Genomic DNA, 6,563 nt, shown 5'->3' with positions numbered 1-6,563 from the left:
TTTGATTTTGGCTGTTCCTTGCAACCGCGTAACAAATGTGGTTGAAGCCGAAGTTGCTCAAGTTGATTGCGATTTGTTGCGGTTGCCTCTCGCACAGCTTCTAGTTCATCTTAATTTATATTTTGGCATCAGCATTCTTTCCAGCGCAAATGATTTCAATGTAATATTTCACGAAGAAACTTTTCGTGGCGAAAAAAGGAAGCGAAATGTAGGCGGCCCAGACTCACTAGGGCGTCGATGTGCTATAAAGTAGTAAATTTTAATATTTATGTGGGTATCTTTCCTGTTGAAAAATTTCATTTATCGAAAATACATATGTACAAGTGTAATTGTTTGGCTCGACCAAGCATTTTGGCTCCCTCCTGCTGATGAATGTTATGTGAGCTTTAGTGACTTGCAAATACCCCAAAATTCCCTAAACATTTGCTTTTACGTGTAACAAAATTAGATGCCTAGCTCCATTTGTTGGTACCGATGGGTATTAATGAAAACCCACCCAGTGAAACCGTTCAGTTCCCGAACAACAACAGAGACAGCGAATTATCCAACACTAGATGAACCACACGAGTTCGTTATAGTTCTTGGGGTTAAACTATAAATAAGCATTAATATTTTGCAAAAGTAATATTTTAACCTCAAATTATTGCACAAAAATATTTTTCTGGCATCGGTTTTATCGACTTATTCGGGTTTCATACTTTTCGCACCTACTCGTCAAGAGAGCGACGCCAGGTGGACGAGCTTAATTGAATTACTCAACTTTGGACATACACTATTTTTTACCCTGATATCCTCTTTATTATTTTCCAGTTGTATTCTACAGCTTCTCTTAATATATGAAAGCTGAATATTGTTGAATATTTCATTTGCATTTCACTGACTTTTTAATAAGGCTTTTAAGCGCCGGAGATCAAATAACACCATTGGGCGGATAACCTTGTTACAATACTGAATTAAGAATAACAACAAATGTGTGTGCTGCCATGACACCTTTTAGAGAGTATTTCCCAATTGGCTAAATCCATGATTTCACCGCTTTTCCATTTCAAACAAATTCTCTCGCACTTTTTTCGGCACTGTGTGGGGGAAGCAGAGGCACCCGTCGGCATTTTTACGGTTATGTTATTACACACATACACACATGTATGAGCACTTTTTAAGTAGTCGTATATCCGCCATAGCAATTTATATGCTCTCTTGGGAAAGCTGATAGGCAAGGTTGTATTGAACGTTATTTACCGCTATGACCTCATGTGGCTAACAATTGGTCGTATCTTAAATTACTTTTTGTTGTAAATGAAAATGTAAGTGAGAAACTGTATTTAATATAATTTACGAAGAAATATGAGAAAATATAATAACCCTTAGAACAGCAGAGGCAGCGGCCCACACTGTTGACAGCAACAAAATTGTGTTAAAAAGCTTACATTGGAAGCCTCTTAAACATTTTTAGCCAACCGAAGTCTCATTTAATATATAAAAGATATAGGAACTAACTATATAACGATAAGTACATATCTATATCAAATACATGCATCTGAAAGATTTTTAAGTGTTCAAAATTAAGTTTTTACATTCGAAACGCTGCATTACTTTCGCAGTAAACTGTTGTATGCGCTTCTACATCTTTTCTAATTAAAATCAATTATGTAATATATATTACTGCATCCACCTCCACCTTTCGAAACTTCAAGGCAATCAGCAAACAAATAAATCTAAAATAAACGCCAAAAACTTTCAGAAGATTTTCAGCTTCTCCTCTCAATCTAGCACAAGCAGCACTATTCACTTGAAAGTTTAAAATTCGTTTGTAGACATCTAGTTTTGTTCGGACGGAAGCAATGCACCTTTTCATGGGGTTAATATAAACTTCAAGATGCAATCAGGCGTCATCAATTCAGCGAGAAGCAATTACTTTACAAAGCAAAACGGATTATTAATTTCGCCGACTCAGCCAGCCGCAGACAAAGAATTTAATTGAAATTGAGAAATTCTTCAGCGACCACAAGCGATGCAAAGAAAGCGAAATTTAGAGATGTAAGCTCAGCGAATCCGCTTCTGTTGCACAAGCAGATTAGCTGCCAAGGAGCCTGTGGACCGACGGCAGCGAAACTACTATTAAGTTCGTTAAATCAGCATATTGTCCAAAAGCAATATAATAATTTTTCAATACTAAAGTTAAATCTAGTCGCTAAGTTGTTTGTAAATCTGTTGTGTAATGATATTGGTTCACCACTGGCCGTGACTAAATTTCGAATTTATTTTTTTCACTATAAAAGAAATCCAACATTGTGCCAATATTGCTTAGTTGCATTTGATTGAGGCACAATTTTCTCAGGTCAGCCGCATTATTTTCATGAAATTGCAAAATACAGCAACAATACATGTGTCAAGGTTACTCGCGTTTGCTGCAGAAGAAAGCTATTTCAACGTAGGTTCGCCCAGAAATGACAATTGTACAGTGAACGCCATATAATCGCAACCAACCGAGAAGAGAGCACCATTCTTCGAACATAGCCGGACTTTAGTTTTCAAAGACTTCATTTTTTGTCATCATATTTGCAGAAGAAGACATTTTACAATTAATTTTGATATTCACTATGAAGAATAACCGACATTTTTGACACTAACTTAAAAATACTCTTGTCGAAGATACCGGACTCATAGTTGATTATTTCAATTATTAAGGGAACAGAGATTTGTTTTTATATTTGATTTGGCCACTGCTGACTTTGACTTTAACCGGTGTTGATCTTTACGTACTTATGTTTTTACGAAGCTTCTAATTTTATCTGATGAAGAAAAGTCTTCAGGAAAATTGTCAGAAGTTTTGTGATTTGAACCGACGACCCTGTGGCCACCAGTCGCAGGGTAAAACGTTACCTCTAAAGAATGCATCCCTCTCCATAAGCATTCATATTTGCATTTATTTAAAGAAGAATTGCGAAAGTTCTATTTTATTTGCAATTCGAGGGAGTCTCAACTGGTCACAACCCAATTTCAAATCTATCCAGCCTTGCAAAATTTAAACTGTAAACAACGTACAACTAAAATACAACTGAAATTCTAAACCGCGTCGAAACTGCAAAAGCTTGCACGCAACACAGTTAGTTGTGGTTGTTGTTGTTGCTGCGCAGATGTGAAAACTTTCACTTTGACACACAACAGCGCAGTGAAATTCCTTCCTGCCCCTCACTCGTTCTCACTCTGCTACAAATTTCATCAGTCCGCACTTTGTCCGGTTGCCCTGCGGCCAAAAGCGACCTTGCGAGCGAACTAACTCGGCTATTCACAAAGTGACGAGCAAGCAACTGTCAGCCGAGAAGCAAGAAACATCAGCCAACAGAATTCCAGTGCAAATACAAAATGCGACTAAGTGACAACTGACCGAGTTTGAAAGTCGCGTTTGTTAACGGTAACAAGTTAATTCGTGTTTTCAGAAAACTTCCTTCTTAGTGAAATCGCCACATTTCTATTTGTCCTTTGTTTAAAAACAGCAAAAGAACTATTCAACAAACCACAGCCATCGTAGCTGAAATGTAAAACAGCAAGAACGTTGACTCTCGTTGCACCAACGCTATAATACCTTTCACAAAAACAAAATATTCCGTCCAAGTACTATGATCAGCCGATTTATATGGTAGCTACATGCTACAGAGACTCGATTCATTTAGGGTGTGCGAATTATTTACTCGAAATTAGTTGGAAGCTCTGTTGTCGCGCTTTATGTGACTTCAAAATCCCACAAAGTGATGATAGTGCCGCAGAGAGCTCTCAGAAGGGAGAAAAGCGTAGTTGCCAAAAAATTATGATAAATGTAACATAAATCCAGTTTAAGAACCTCAAGCAAAATATGTATGCTTCAACTACAGGGAGAAGCAAAGAGAAGACACATAGCGAAGAAAGAAGAATGAAGGCATTGAAAGGCTATAAAGCCCTGCTGGCAGATGAGAGCGCCATAAAATGCCATCACTTCCGATCAATGTCAACGGTACAGAACGTTGACGGTGCAGAGCATAACAAACGCTGGTGGTACGGCCAAGTGATAAAACGTAAAATGTTTCGAAATTTAGGTGGCAGTAGACGTGCTTTGAAAATAGTATGTAAACCCTGCAACACAAAGACACACATACACACACTAACGCTGCGTGAACACAGTACCCTTGACCCAAAGGAACAACAGCAACAAGTAAAAAAAGAATTCATTGCGAATATTTAAATGTCCCTTACCCAAGTATGCAGGCTGTTCTCTTTGTGCTCGGAATGGGAGCAAGAGCGTAAGAGGAAATGAAAGCGCACAGTTTCGCTGGTGAAGCCTCAAAGGAGTCGATGAATACTGCAATATGACGATAGCAACTGAAGCGCATAAATAATAACTTCAAAACTTACTATTTAATAGATAGCTTCTTAAAACCAATATTCTATATTTAGTTATCCTACATCTGAATTTATAGCGAAAACGTTTTTCTTCAAACGCTAACAAATTTCACATTTGTGTGGTTTATACAAAAGTAGCATCACATATTCAAGGTGAACCATTGCAAAAGCTGTAATATTTGCTATGTATTCACGTTTGTTGGAAATCCCTTTATTCCTTTACCACAGATCATTATTTATTTGAAAAAAAAAAAAACAAAAATAACGATACATGTATTCTAGTTTCGTCATCAAATAATCATTGCAACGTTTACTGAGGCCAAGTAAGAAACAAAATAATATAAACAAAATCACATTGGAAAACTGGTAAACCACGAAGTAGTGAAACTCACCACACATAATCGTACGTGTAAACCTGTGGAAAAAAGGACAGAAAAACACACAAACACACATTTTCATTTTTCTCTTGTTTCTACCTGAAAATACAACAAATAAAAACACAGAAACTACAGCAATGTATGGTGGCAACACAACCTAACGCAACTCATGCTAAGTGATAAGAGACGCAACAGCAGGTGCTAAGTACACTAGCTTTATCAGACTTTGGCAACATGTTGCACGTGTAATAATGCCAATATGCGAAGACACTTATAACACCAAAATGAAAAAAAAACAAAAAAAATGTACATATGTTTCTATTATAAAATTCAGCATTACTTTTCTTTTCTTTTTGTGAAATTATGCAAATAGCACGGAGATAGTACTTAAGGTACATAATATATTTTACCCATAACCAAAATTATTTTAACCAAACGATCCTGCAGTCGTCTTAGTTCAAATACATGAAAATATCCTAAACCCTCTTATAGCAGAGAATAAATTAAAATTAAATTTGAAGGAAAATAGATTTTTGATAACCCAAAAAATATCTCAAATTATACCTCATATAAACGTAACAAAAACAATGACATTAAATATTTCTTAAGCGACCAACCTTTGAACGTATACGGAAGCTAATCGCAGGCGTAAATTTATGCTCGCTCTTTATTATTGCAAAGTAAATTGCTGTTAATGGCAATGAAGTGATAAACGCTAACAATCATGTTGGGTCACACACACATACAATTATATATATATTTACAAAAATACAAACACATGTCTGTCCCTTCAAAGTCCACCCCGTGCCGAAAAAATAATGTTATAGGCAAATGTTGCTTATATGCCCTAATCCACCACCGATATAAAAAATTAACATAACATTTTTAAGTGACAACTAATATGGCTGTTTAAAATAAAACATCTAAGCTTCGATTGGCCTATTGTGGTCAAAATACTATTAGTACAGGTTTTCATAACTAACTCGATGAAACCTTGTAATCTAATTCGCTTCGAAATCATTTACCTTTTCTCACTTTTGAAATCACGCAGGCAGACGAAAAAGCAAACGATTGTAGGCCAGGGTAACTCCTTAACTTAGCTATGTCATCCCATTACATACCTAATGTCGACGTCTTGACCTCAAACGCTCAGGCACTTTGGATGCTAATGTGGCTGAGATAAAGGATAGCAACTATACCATAATGGCAGCAACCTGATTTACATCTCATAGCACAAAAGCAATAAATACTATTTGGGTTTCGACATCTGGCCACTGTCGCGGATAGACAAGCTAATATGTGATGCGTTAAGATGAGTAAGTTCATTTTGGTATTATTAATGAAGATTTTAAATTGAAATTTGGATCAATTCATCTTCCAGGAACTGTAAGGTCGGAGTCCACATCTTTGAAAATCTACACCAGTATTTGATATTGACGAATAATGTGCTACATTTTAGCGTAGCCTGGGTTGAACGGAAATGGGAATAGTTTTATTAATTGTACTTTTAATAAATATCTCAAGTTTCAATAATAATATAAGCACAATATGTAATCGTGTTTTTCAATTTAAACAGAAACTCCAAGTAAGATTTTCTTTCATTTACAGCTGGTAGAAAAAGATGTTGGCTAAATATCTAAAAGTCAAATAAACTGATGGAATCTAAGAATTTTATCCGGTTGGTGTAGGAGACACGCGTGCCATGGACCTTATATGGACAAATTGCAGCCATAATAATAATACATTATATTTTCTTTCAAATTTATATTCGATATATAGTTTCAAGTGCCAAAGTAACGGATGCCCCAC

The 6,563-nt window shown here is 36.2% G+C and overlaps 1 long non-coding RNA gene across 2 annotated transcripts in view; it reads left to right on the top strand.

The window, feature by feature from the left end:
• LOC126759127 (uncharacterized) overlaps nt 1-6,308 on the top strand; it is a 167,153-nt gene extending 160,845 nt beyond the window's left edge. The window contains exons 3-4 of one of the 2 annotated variants that reach the window (XR_007666959.1): nt 5,806-6,070; nt 6,136-6,308. This is a non-coding gene — a long non-coding RNA (uncharacterized LOC126759127). Of the gene's footprint in view, nt 1-3,067; nt 6,071-6,135 lie in introns of those variants that run through there. The other variant, XR_007666958.1, reaches the window with a different exon arrangement.
• Nucleotides 6,309-6,563: the final 255 nt, after the last annotated feature.

The sequence above is a fragment of the Bactrocera neohumeralis genome, chromosome 5 (genome assembly GCF_024586455.1).
Source record: "Bactrocera neohumeralis isolate Rockhampton chromosome 5, APGP_CSIRO_Bneo_wtdbg2-racon-allhic-juicebox.fasta_v2, whole genome shotgun sequence".
NCBI classification, from domain to species: Eukaryota; Metazoa; Arthropoda; class Insecta; order Diptera; family Tephritidae; genus Bactrocera; species Bactrocera neohumeralis.
Note: the sequence above shows the minus strand (reverse complement) of the source record. Positions and strands in the feature narration are given on the sequence as shown.